This window comes from Stegostoma tigrinum, chromosome 9, assembly GCF_030684315.1.
Source record: "Stegostoma tigrinum isolate sSteTig4 chromosome 9, sSteTig4.hap1, whole genome shotgun sequence".
Lineage (NCBI taxonomy): Eukaryota > Metazoa > Chordata > Chondrichthyes > Orectolobiformes > Stegostomatidae > Stegostoma > Stegostoma tigrinum.
Window position 1 is genome coordinate 69,778,610 of NC_081362.1, and position 10,766 is coordinate 69,789,375.

Here is a 10,766-nt window from a genome sequence, read left to right on the forward strand (position 1 = left end):
AGATTTGGTATAACTTTAACTCTGTTCAAAACTTAACAAAATAGTAGATTATTTAACTACCAAACAACAACTGTTCCAGTATAAAAACATCCTATAAACACATGCTTGGCAAAGGAAAATTCAGTAAAATAGAATGTCTCACATGTTTTGTTTCCTTAGTACAGGAGAAAAGATCACTAATAGAGTCTTTGGGCAGAGAGAGAGAACTTAAGCTTATTGTTGTGTTGGAGAGAGGTATAATGGATAGCCTACTCTTGCTCCTATTTCTTTTATTCTTATAGCAACTTCCACAATCAACTTCAAAACCCTAACTGTAGAAAGCTAAGCTAAAACCCAGTTATGTGGGAGCCTGACTCCACCTATTCAGGCTGCTTGTATTGTTCTAACTTTTTAAAAAGGCCTCACAAGCTGTTTACTTTATTGGCTTGGAGGAGACAGTTCTTCTCTTCTGGCTCAACACCTCTCTCCAAAAAAAGGACAAAATGCACCTCTCGAAGCTATAGTACCATGACATAGAATATTGAGTTGAATGATCAGCCGTGATTCTATTGAATGGCAGGCCAGGCTCAAAGAGCCAAATGACCTATTCCTGCTCCTGTTATCTATGTTTTGATGTTTCCTCCATCACAATTCCTGGATATGTGCTGTTCAACAGCAGGTGAGAGCCAGCAAAGTTGGTGTTACAGTGGTATACAGTCAGAATGGAATGCTCCTGGGTGCTCTCACCAGTGACTGTAATCATCCTTATGAATTTTGATGATTTGAGATCAAACATGCACAGGAAAATCTCTTTCTGGTTACTGCTTACCACCTTCCCTCAGCTAATGAATCTATGCTCCTCCATGCTAAACACCATTTGGAGGAAGCACTGAATGTAGCTAGAGCACAGAGCCTATTGTTTGTAATGGACAATGAAGTCCTCTAACCAGAATGTCTCAGTAACACCATTGCTGATCTCATTGGGAGTACTGAAGGACATATCTGCAACACTGGCTCTGCAGCAGGTAATGACTAACAGGAAAACACCAAATTAACCTTATCCTCATCAATCCATCTGTTGCACATGCCTGTGTCTTTGACAGAATTGGTAGAAGTGACCACCACATAGTGTGCTGAGTAAGTCCTGTCTTTACACTGGGCATATCCTCCATTACATTGTGTAATACCTGCTGCTGTTCTAAATGGGATTGGTGCAGAACAGGTTTAGTAGCTTTGTGAGCCATCATCTGTCACAGAATTGGATTCAACCTCAATCTGTAGCTTTGTGGCCCACATAATGCTCGCTCTACCATTACTATCAAGCCTAGAGATCAAATCTTATTAAATGATCAGGAGCTCTCTATAAAAAGGAATTGCTAATATGGTGAAGCCATAATATTGGGCTATGGGCATGCTAAGTTGTGGAAGCAGTATGTTCTAAGCAGAGGTAACAAGGTGTAGAGCTGGATGAACACAGCAGGCCAAGCAGCATCATAGGAGCAGGAAGGCTGACGTTTCGGGCCTAGACCCTTCTTCAGAAAAGGGGGAGGGGAAGGGAGTTCTGAAATAAATAGGTAAGGAGGGGGAGGCAGATCGAAGATAGTTGGAGGAGAAGATAGGTGGAGAGGAGACAGACAAGCCAAAGAGGCGGCGATGGGGCCAGTAAAGGTGAGTATAGGTGGGGAGTAGGGAGGGGATAGGTCAGTTTAGGGAGGAGGGACAGGTCAAGGGGGCAGGATGAGGTTAGTAGGGAGGAAATGTGAGTGCAACTTGAGGTGGGAGGAGGGGATGGGTGAGAGGAAGAACAGGTTAGGGAGATGGGGACGAGCTGGGCTGGGCTTGGGATGCGGTGGGGGGAGGGGAGATTTCAAAGCTTGTAAAGTCCACATTGATACCGTTGGGCTGCAGCGTTCCCAAGCGGAATATGAGTTGCCGTTCCCGCAACCTTCGGGTAGCATCATTGTGGCACTGCAGGAGGCCCAGGATGGGCATGTCATCTGAGGAATGGGAGGGGGAGTTGAAATGGTTCGCGACTGGGAGGTGCAGTTGTTTATTGCGAACCAAGCGTTCTGCAAAGTGGTCCCCAAGCCTGCGCTTGGTTTCCCCGATGTAGAGGAAGCCAGAACGGGTACAGCGGATACACTATACCACATTGACATATGTGCAGGTGAACATCTGCTTGATGTGGAAAATCTTCTTGGGCCTGGGATGGGGGTGAGGGAGGAGGTGTGGGGGCAAGTGTAGCACTTCCTGTGGTTGCAGGGGAAGGTGCTGGGTGTGGTGGGGTTGGAGGGCAGTGTGGAGCAGACAAGGGAGTCACGGAGAGAGTGGTCCCTCCGGAAAGCAGACGAAGGTGGGGAGGGAAAAATGTCTTGGGTGGGTGGGGAGGGAAAAATGTCTTGGGTGGTGGGGTCGGATTGTAGATGGCGGAAGTGTCGGAGGATGATGCATTGGATCTGGAGGTTGGTGGGGTGGTACATGAGGATAAGGGGGATACTTTTTTGGTTGTTATTGTGGGGATGGGGTGTGAGGGATGAGTTGTGTGAAATGCAGGAGACTCGGTCCTCCACTGCAGGGGGGCAGTTGTGGTCCTTGAAAAACGAGGACATCTGAGATGTACGGGAGTGGAGTGCCTCATCCTGGGAGTAGCTGTGGAGGAGGTGAGGAAATTGGGAATAGGGGATGGCATTTTTGCAGGAAGGTGGGTGGGAGGAGGTGTATTCTAGGTAGCTGTGGCAGTCGGAGGGTTTGAAATGGATATCGGTTTCTAGGTGGTTGCCGGAGATAGAGACAGAGAGGTCCAGGAAGGTGAAGGAGGTATTAGAGATGGTCCAGGTGAACTTAAGGTTGGGGTGGAAGGTGTTGGTGCAGCGGATGAACTGTTTGAGCTCCTCGTGGGATTTTGAGGTGGTGCCAATACAGTCATCAATGTAATGGAGGAAGAGGTTTAGGGCCAGTGTAGGTGCGGAAGAGGGACTGTTCCACATAATGTATAAAGAGGCAGGCATAGCTTGGACCCATGCGGGTACACATGGCCACCCCCATGTGGGAAGTGGGAGGAATTGAAAGAGAAGTTGTTGAGGGTGAGGACAAGTTTGGCTAGGCGGATGAGGGTGTTGGTGGAGAGGGACTGGTCAGGCCTGCGGGACAGGAAGAAGCAGAGGGCCTTTAGGCCATCTGCGTGGGGAATGCAGGTGTATAGGGACTGGACATCCATGGTGAAAATGAAGTGTTGGGGACCGGGGAATTGGCACTCTGGATGAGGTGGAGGGCGTGGGTGGTTTCATGGACGTAGGTAGGGAGTCCCTGGACGAAGGGGGAGAAAATGGAGTCCAGATAGGTGGAGATGAGTTTGGTGGGGCAGGAGCAGGTGGAGACAATGAGTCGGCCAGGGCAGGCGGGTTTGTGGATTTTGGGAAGGAGATAGAGGCGAGTGGTGCGGGGTTGGGGAATGATGAGGTTGGAGGCTGTGGGTGGGAGGTCTCCTGAGGTGGTGAGGTTGTGGATGGTTTGGGAGATGATGGTTTGGTGCTCGGGGGTGGGGTCATGATCCAGGGGGGCAGTAGGAGGAGGTGTCGGAGAGTTGGCGTCTGGCCTCAGCGACATAGAGGTCAGTGTGCCATACTACCACTGCGTCTCCCTTGTCCACGGGTTTTATGGTGAGGTTGGGGTTGGAGCAGAGGGCTGCATGTTCTGCACTGGAGAGGCTGGAGTGGGTGAGAGGGGTGGAGGAGTTGAGGTGGTTGATGTCTTGATGCAAGTTGGAGATGAAGAGGTCAAGGGAGGGTAGGAGGCCTGGGGGTGGTGTCCAGGAGGACGACTTGTGTTGGAGGCGGGAGAAGGAGTCAGTGGAGGGAGGGTTAGGTTCACAGTTAGAGAAGTAAGTGTGGAGGCGGAGGCAGCGGAAAAACTGCTCAATGTCCAAACGTGACTGGTATTCAGTGATGTGTGGGTGGAGGGGGACAAAGGTGAGCCCCTTACTGAGGACTGACTGTTCAATCTCAGTCAGGGGGAGGTCTGGGGGGATGGTGAAGACTCGGCAGGGCTCAGTGTGGCTGTGTCCTCTGCAGCTGCTGGTTGTGGGGGCTGTGTGCTGTCTCCTCTGGAGCTGCTGGCTAGGATATTCCACAACCAAATTATCAGATCAAAACTCTGCAATGTTGTCATGTTTGTTGTGGACTACTAAACAGAGGCAAGTCCACACAAATGTCTCCCAATTCTCAGTGATAGAGGAGATCAACATATCATTACAGAAAGAAAATGACTAAAACATTTGCAAACATCTTCAGCCAAAAATGCCAAGCAAATTATCCACCTCATCCTCTTCCTGAGATGCCTAACATACATAGGAAATATACAGATAGGTGCAGACGTAAGCCATTCGGCCCCTTGAACCTGCTCTGTCGTTCAATATGATATCGTTGATTATTGACCTCAGTACCCTAATTCCTGCCCTCCCTCCATACCCATAATCCCTTTAGCTATAAGAACAAATATCTACCATGATAATGAAACACAATGTTTTGGTTTCACCCACTTTCTGTAGTTGTGAATTCTACAGGCTCACCACTCTCTGAGTGAAGAAATTTCTCCTCATCCCAGTCTTAAAGTGATTACTCCTTATCCTTAAACTTTAATCACTGGGTCCGGACTCCCTCACCATTGGAAACATACTACCTGCATCTCACCTGTATAGTCTTGTTACAATTTTATAGATTCCATGAAATCCTCCATTCATACTTCTAAACTCCAGTGAATACCATTCTAACCAATTCAATCTTTCCTCCTACATCAGACCTACCATCACAGAAAACAATACGATAAGCCTTTGCTGTACACCCTCCATACCTCAGATATCCTTCCTCAGATAAGAGGACCAAAACTAGGCAGAATATTCTAGCTGGGGCTTCACCAATGCCCTGTATATTTCCAAAGACAACCTTGTTCTTGTAATCTAATCTTCCCATTATTGTCTTCTTTGGCGCCTACTGAACCTGCACACTTACTCTCAGCAACTGGTACACAAGGACACCCAGGTCTCCTTGACTCTCTATAACTTTATTTCCCTTTCTCAATTTACAGCCTTTCAAATAACAATCTGCCTTCCTATTTTTTAAACAAAGTGGATAACCTCACATTTATCCACATTATACTACATCTGTCACACATTTGCCCACTCATTCAGCCTGTCCAAATTGCACTGTCACATCTCTGCAGCCTCCTCACAGTTTATGCTTCCATCCAGCTTTGTGTCATCTGGGAATTTTGAGATATTACATTTAAATCATCTAAATCATTAATATGTATTGTGGCTAGCTTGGGTCTAGGACTGATCTCTAGGACTGATTCTAGTCACTCGCCACTGCTGCTAGTCAGAAAAAGATCCATTTATTTCTACTCTTTCTTTCTTGTCTGGTAACCAATTTTCTAGTCATCTCAATATACCAACCGCTATCCCATCCACTTTCATTTGGCACATTATTCTCTTACGAGGGACTTTGTCAAAAGAATTCTGAAAGTCCAAATAACCCTACATCCACTAGCTCCCCAAACAACTCTATTAGTTACATGTTCAAAGAATTCTAGTAGAAGTATTAGGAATAATTTCCCTTTTGTAAATTAATGCTGACAGTGTCTAATTCTACTACTGCTTTTTAAGTGCTAGACTATAAAACCCTTGATAACAGATCTTGGCATCTTTCCCAGTATCAATGTCAGACTCACTGGCCTAAAATTCCCTAGTTTTGTTTCTAATTCCTTTTCAAACAGTAGGGCTACATTAGCTACCCTTCAACCTGCAGCTACCCTTCAGTCTGTAGGTACCATTCCAAAATCTAAAGCATTTTGGAAGATAACACTTCCTGCACACATGCTGGTTCTCAGCATTGGAAATGACTTCCCACATAGAGCAGGAGGAGCACACAATGGCTTTGAGCTCCCCTGTCATGACTTATGTGTTTGAATTAAAACTTTTGGAAGATGCTGAATATCAAATGACATCAAAATCTCTAGGGCCCTTTATCCTGTCCCTTGTTACTACAGAATATAGCTCTCAGAAACTGTGAACTACAAAAAGACCTTGACACTGTTGACAATAAAAGTTGTAACTACTTAGCTGACCATGCCTACTACTTCCCAATCAGCTTTCTCCATTGGAGTCTTTGTTCCTGAAGTAGGTTAAAACCCGTCTAATTTTTCTCTGATGTCACTCTTTGTTTCTTCCCATCAAGCAGAACACCCTTCCCAGAATGCTTCACTGTGACACTGACTGGATAGACATCCTTCCCAGAATGCTTCACTGTGACACTAACTGGAAGGACACTCATCCCAAACTCTTCACTGTGACCCTAACTGTGAGGACACACTTCCCAGAATGCTTCATTGTGACCCTGACTGCATAGACACACTTCCCAGAATGCTTCACTGTGACCCTGACTGCATAGACATCCTTCCCAGAATGCTTCACTGTGACATGAACTGCAAGGACTCTCTTCCCAGAATCACACATTTCCGTCAGTGAACTCAATGCTGAAGAAAGGACATTGCCATGAAATGTTAATTTTGTTGGTGTCCATGGACACTGTCTGAACTGATGGATATTTGTAGCATTTCATGTCTATATAACAGAATTAAGTGAGTGGGCAAAATTATAGTAGCTGAAGTTTAATATGGGAAAATGTGATACCTATAATTTTGGATCCAAGGAAAATAAATCAGAATATTTTGATAATGCTCAGAGACAAGGAACTGTGGAAGAGCAGAAATCACTAAAAGCCCACACACAGGAATAAAAAAAAGCAAATGGAATGTTGACCCATATCTCATGGGGACTGGAATTCAAAAGCATGTGATTCATCAGTTCTACAAAATGGCTTTCTAATCTGAACAATTTCCACTGAAAAGCCTCATAGAACATATGTGGACATGTCTAAGTGTAATGAAAAGCTATCATCATTTGTTCATTGCTGACTGCAAAATCCAAGCCTTTGTATCCTTGGTGATACATGAATATTTCAAATTGTGAAATCATTCAATCTACTACAAGTTAAAAGTAAATCTGCAATATTTATTAAATGATATTGTAAATTTACTTTAAGAGCCAAGACAGAATGAACCTTCAAAAAGACTATGTTTGCCAGAGACCTACAACTGGTATATTAATCATTGTAAACTGAATGGAAATACTTTGTTTCATTTATTATTGTGAGTATGTGTGTCTGGATCAAGTTTCACCTTTTGCTTAAGTCAAAATACCACAAAATTTAAATTGCAATAAAATGATCTACCCTTTGCAGTATTTCAAAGATATTTGGTCTGATTGACTTAAGTGATAAAGAGTTCGCTCTGTTTCACTTACTCTAATCACTTTGCAAATTGAGATGAATTTATCAGGTTGGATTTTGTGGTCAGCAGCAAATGATGATATTTACTGCTGACTCCACAATTGTCCACAATATCAGGTGATCTCGCTGTGCTGTGGATTGAATTTTTCATGCCATTAAAAGGATCATCCAGTTGTCCAGCAATAGTAATATCATTGGATACGGTAATCACCCAAACGCATTGGAGTTTCCTCACAAACTGCAAATAAGGAAGTAAAATGGACTGACTGTTTCATTGTTAAATAATTTTTTGCAGAGAGTGAAATAAATGTCTAAGACTGAAAAATGGGAAGGTAAATAAGGTAAAAGCTCAAATTACATAACCAGACTTTGTTTAAAAATTAAAATTTATTTTTTTATCACAATGAAGAAATTTGACATTCCACAAACATAAAATTACTTTTCTTATGATAGAGAAACTGATCAACAGTATTTAATATTTTATTACATTTTTGTAAACGTGGTTACTTATCACTAAAGAAGGTGTATCTTTATCATCGGCTGTTAACGTGAGGCTGATAGCCTAAAAGAGCGTAGTTCTGTGAATTCAATTATTTCTATTTCTCAGGGGGAGAGGAGCAGGGGAGTGAGGGAGGGGGTGGCAAATGGCGTAGGGGGGAATTGGGAGCATGGTGCTTCAAAAGCACCCTCCATTGGGAGTGTATAACCAGGACAAGTCTGTTACATAGGTGACCCCTCTGGACTAGTAAGTCCAGAGACCCAGACTAATTTTCTTGGAATTTGGATTTGACTTCTACCACGATAGTGGCGAATGAAACTTGGAATTAAGTCTCATGGTGACCATGTAACACTTGTTAATTGTAAAGAAATCATCTGGCCCTCTAATGTTGTTTCAGGAAGGAAATCTGCTGTTCCTAACCAGCCTGACTGACATGTGAATCTATACCTATAGCAATTATTGTTGACGCTGAACTGACCATTGAGATGGCTGAGCAAACCAATCAGTTTAAGGGTAATTAGGAATGGGCAACAAATGCTAGCCTTATCAGTGATGCCCATATCTTCCATATGAATTTTAACAAGTTACAGCAACTTCTGCATTTCAGCTTTTGACTCTGCATCTGTGGACTCAAAACATAGTTGTTAGTTTTGATATTTCCACCATTATAATTGTGATAAAGTCAGGGACAGAATTTTTAAAAATTGTTTCTTTACCCAAGATGTTGGATTTAACATGTTTAACTGCTTTTTGTGCTTACGCAGAGTCTTTTATTGCATTGATAAGTTAATATAACAATGTTGAGATGAACGTGTTGGATCTCAGCTCGTTGAATTGGTGCAATTTTTATTCTCTAGGTATCTTAATGTGGATCCCACCATCATAATTCACCTCACAATATTTCTGACAACATCTATGGAGACTGAAGCAGAAAAGAAAGGTCATATTGGATTTGAAACATTAAAGCTGCTTCTTTCTCCACAGATGCTCCGAGAGCTGCTGAGTTTCTGCAGCACCTTCCGTTTTCATTTCAAAATCTCCAATATCAGCTGTACTTCACTTTTATCTCACAATATTTGGTTCTTATCATCAATGCAGTGGTTGTTCTTAAACTTTCTGGGAACAAACCAGGACAATAGAAATTTAGAAAGAAAGATACATCTTTGAAAAACAAAATGCAGGTTTATATTCCTCATGGAGTTACTAGAAATGCATTTTTTATGTTCATTGAGGGAGGGGAGCTGTGGTTGTGGGATGCATCTTGAGATTTGTGCCCTGAGTGACCTCTGCACCAATCACTCCTTTCAAAGCCAATCTCACCACCTGGTCTGATCAAAGACACCACTTAGACCTGGCCATCACAATGAGATTTGATCTGCCAAATATTCTTCACCCAACACCTACCAAGTGCAGCCTACAACAGTGACCATTGTCAGCAGCAGATGGAAGGTGCACCCCAAATGTTATAAATCAAACATGATAGACTGCCGTATGTCAAAACTATTTGCGCATATAATGAGACAAGATAGTAGCACTTCTCACTGTAACAGAGACAATCTCTGTGCTGGTTTACCACAAACTGCTGCTGTTCAAGTTTCGAAGTCTCCAAGCTCAATCACCTCTGAAACAGCAGAAGTTTCATTTGGTGAAAAGCAGAATCTGCAATAAGAACTGAATTGAGATCAATTCAGCTGAAGTGACACCTGTCAATAATGTCAAGACTAAAGCTCACATAATGTACACTTCAAAACTCAACAGCTAAAACACCGAACCAGCTAAATGGAACCAGGAAAGCCAGCAAAGCAAGAGGTAGATGGAAATCCAGACTGTCTGTGACAACAGGAATGTCTGTGCTCTGTATGAAGGGGTTGAGAGGGCACTTGGTCCTACCATCACCAAAGGTTCCACCATCACCAAAAATCTCCTGCCAATGAAGTTGGCAGGCAATCACTTAATCATTGACAGATGCAAATAGATGTCCTGCTGGGCTGAACTCCACAATGACAGGTACCCCTGTTGGACATCTCCCAGTTCATGCCCTGACACTTTACTGCAGCTTTCCATCATTGTTAATTTAGATGAAGAACTCTCACAACTTTAGCTCAAGACGTAATAGACTCCTAAGCAAACAAAAAAGAAATCACAGTCAAATGTCTCAAGCGCATTAAGCTCTGTCTATTGTCCTTCACGACTTTCTCTACTGGAAGGTAAGTAGCTTCACAGGAGATACACAATGCAAAAATCATCATACTATACAATATCAAAGGCATCAGTGGAAACTCAGCTCCATATCCACTAATCTTCTCTTTCCCATACATTAGTTACAAGATTGTGTAGGAAAAGGCTATGTCTCTTTACCTTGCTTTCACAGATCACTTTGACGCATTCAACACAGCCAGCAGAGTAGGACTGTACAAGATTTTGGACAAAACTAGCTGATCGCCAAAGCTCTGCAATCCCATTTGCTCCTTTTGTGACAATGTTCAGTTTGATGACTCCACAGTTGACAGATTCAGAGGAAGAGTGGCATGATAAGGTAACAGTTTCTTCATGCCATTCTGTTTATCATCCTCTGTTCCATGCTCCTGATCTTTGCCTTCCCAGTTGATACAGAATGAGTTTATTTGCACACTCAGTCAAATGGCAAGTTCCACAATCTATCAACATTGAAAGCAAAGACAAAACTCAAATGCCCTGATCAGAGAACTTCTCAATGCCAAAGATAGACTCATGGACTGTAATTTGTTCTCCCTGATCATAAACATCAAAACAACTGTGATCGTGGGACAAGGAGTTGCTTCTCCACCCCTGATCATACTAACACCTCACTGGAAGTAGTTAACAATTCTGATAACTTGAGTTGAAGATGTCAGACATGTTAGCTGATAACACCACCATAATGGGAAAGATATCTAACAATGACGAGTCAAAATATAGAAGGGAGA